At 41.3% G+C, this 3,039-nt stretch overlaps 1 non-coding gene across 1 annotated transcript; it reads left to right on the plus strand.

The window, feature by feature from the left end:
* Window positions 1–2,697: 2,697 nt before the first annotated feature.
* LOC114210384 (small nucleolar RNA SNORA2/SNORA34 family) lies at window positions 2,698–2,830 on the plus strand. The gene has a single exon (XR_003609524.1). It is a non-coding gene; the product is annotated as a small nucleolar RNA SNORA2/SNORA34 family (small nucleolar RNA).
* The last annotated feature ends 209 nt before the right edge of the window (window positions 2,831–3,039 follow it).

Consider the following 3,039-nt stretch of genomic DNA (forward strand, 5'->3'; position numbering starts at 1 on the left):
ACAATCCCGTTAGAGGGGTTGCCGTGATGTTCAGTAATTCTTGTGTGGTTTGGCGGAAAAATCACATGATGGTATGAATATAGTTGGAATCCTCCTGAGTTCGTATTGAATTGCTGCATATTTCAACTCTCCCTGATTTCTGGAAACTACAAGTGGATCCTTCTGGACCTATGTACTTCGGTTTTCTTTTCTCTGTTCTTGAAGTGCTTTGTCTTTTCCTTTCTGATTTCAAAGCCATTGCTTACCTGTTTTTCTTACTGACAATGTGACTAGTTCTAAGGCATGATTGTGTTAGTGAATATTTTGTGATATAACTTGTAATTATGTTTATTTAGAAAAGCACCTCAGATCTCAAAGCAGTATGGAGAGCTCAGCAACAGTATTTAAACAGATTGTTGTGAGAGGTAACTTAGTAGATCTTTAGACTTTTCCTTGTTCTCTATTGTAAGAACCATTTAGGAGTGTTTAAAACCCCAGTGTTGGGGTGCCTGAGTGGCTCAGTCGGTGAAGTGTCTGCCTTCAGCTCTGGTCATGATCCCACAGCCCTGGGATCGAGCCCCGCATTGGACTTTCCACTCAGCGGGGAGTCTGCTTCTCCCTCTCCCCTTCCCCCCACTTAAGCTTGTGCTCTCTCTCTCCCTCTCTGAAGTAAATAAAAATTAAAAAAAATTCCAATGCTACTTTGCAGTATAGACCAGAAGCAATTAGTGGTGAAATTTGTAGTTCTTTTTTAAAGATTTTATTTATTTGAGAGAGAGCACAAGCAGGGGGAGCGGCGGGGGGGGGGGGGAGAGAAGCAGGCTCTCCACCGAGCAGAGAGCCCAATGTGGGGCTCAATCCCAGGACCCTGAGATCATGACCTGAACTGAAGGCAGATGCTTCACGGACTGAGCCACCCATGTGCCCCAAAATTTGTGGTTCTTAAGAGTGACAGGACAGTGTAGGAGGCCAGATGCTCATTTGTAGGATGCCTTCTGGAATGGAGTGGGGGAGGCACGTGGGTCACATACTGTTTAGTAATAATTATGTGTAAATGGTAAAGACGTGTGCTGTCCAAAATTTATAGAAAATGTTTTCTAAAACACGTTAAACGTTCTCTTCCTTTTCATGGTTTTCGAATGCTCTTTGGCGTAGAGCTTGAAGGAGAAGCCTTCAGTGCCGTGAAGGAAGTTGGGGGGAAGAAAGAACCATGTCAGCTAACATGTATTACATTTGACAGTGTGCCTCGGACTGTGCCAGTCACTTTAATCACTGCTTCCTGTAATTCCGGAGGTCTTCACCATTCTACAGATGCAGAGTCTCAGGCTTTCAGTAGTGAAGCTAGTTCCCCGTGGTTGTGCAGGTGATGGGGGGGGGGGGGCGGGTAAAGCTGCGCCCCAGGCTTGGGTGTGAGCACCTAGGACATCCTCAAGGGTGTTGAATATGCTTGTATCCTTGGCCTCCTGCATGCAGGGCTCAGCATGCTTGCCTGGGGCTAGGGAGGTGGCATTTTATGCCAAATAGTTAACTTCATAAGATTCCTATGCTCAAGAGGTTTTTGTTCTCGCTTGGTGCTCAAAACACAGTGAAATAAAACCCAGAAGGCTTTGGACTGAAGTAGCCCAGTGCACCGTGGTGGGTTCTAGACGTAGCGAGATCCCCCACCGGCCTCTAGATTCTCTGCTCCTGGGCAGGTGAAGACCTTGTGGGGTGTTGTAGAGAAGAGTTGCCCCCCAGCACCATCCCTGTTGGCTCCTGTAGAAAAACACCAGCCTAGGAAGACAGTCTTCCTTGTTTTTAATTTTTTTGTTTTTGTCTTTGGAACTCTGCCTTCTGCCTGGACACTGCCATCTAGATACCTTCTTTATGTCATTGTATCTTGTTGTTAATCGGAAAGGTGACTAAAATGTTGAACTATTACATTACCCTAAGGAAAATAACTAAAATTAACCATGAAAAGCAACTATCTTTTATTTATACTGGAGGAAACACTGGGGAAAAAAACTTAAATTGTGGCTAACATAAATAGAGAGGGCAAATGTCCCTCTAGTGAGCGTTCTAATGCTTTTAAAAATAAATATTTCTAATATCATCCCTAAGCTATTTGATTTATTTAAAAGAGAATGTTGACTTTAATCTCTCTTCTACATGTGAGTTACAGGAGTTTTCAGACTTGTTACCAAGTCCTTTAATGCTAAATAGCTTTAGAAAAAAAAAAACAGCAGTCACTTGAAATGAATAAGTTCTCTCAACATTATGCTAATTTTTTTCCCAAATGGAGGTATTTTAAGGAATCGTCCTTGACAGTAGAGACATAATTAAGTTTTTAAAAAACATGTTCATCTGGAAACCAACTATAGATTTAGTTCTGCCCCTCATAGATGGCTTAATAGAAGTCAGTTGTATACTGGGGTGTTTTCATTTTTTAAAATGATAATCCTAAAACTGTGACTAGTTGTAATTTGAAGTATACTTTTCCTTGTATACAAGTTAAATCTGTTAAGAGGAGCATGATTTTAGCATAATAAATGAGGATCATGAGATTTGTTTATGTAGCTGATTGTTTTGTCTGTGAGCAGCTTTATATCATGAAAATGAAAGAACTGGGTATTTTTATTTTTTGCATCGTTTTTTCCTGTTTATTTTTTAAGCCGGTTAAATGCCTTGCTGAACAGAGGGGTGTAAAGTGAATTAGAGCTTCTTAAAACTGTGTCGACGTAGGCCCTGAATCAAGACCCGTGGTTTGTAATAGCTGTTGGTTTCAAACAGGAGCCAAGAGTGATGTGTTTCTGCGGTCTGTTAGCCATTCAGCACCACGGTGGGAATGGCTCATTCAATGGGAAGAACATAGTTTACGGGGGGAAAACAAAAAACAAAAACTTTGTCAACGACTGTAGTTCATGTTGATTAGATGTATGTGAATCTATAATGGAGAGTCCAGTTTTAGCATTAGCTCCACATACGGTTATTAAAATACTTACCATAACTTTCCTGTATTTTGTTTTACCCACAGAAATTCCCTTCCAAGCCAGAACTTGGTTAATCTCTCCATGACATAAT

The sequence above is a fragment of the Eumetopias jubatus genome, unplaced genomic scaffold, assembly GCF_037043125.1.
Source record: "Eumetopias jubatus isolate StellerSeaLion01/CBP00866 unplaced genomic scaffold, mEumJub1_p1.0 scaffold_17, whole genome shotgun sequence".
NCBI lineage: Eukaryota > Metazoa > Chordata > Mammalia > Carnivora > Otariidae > Eumetopias > Eumetopias jubatus.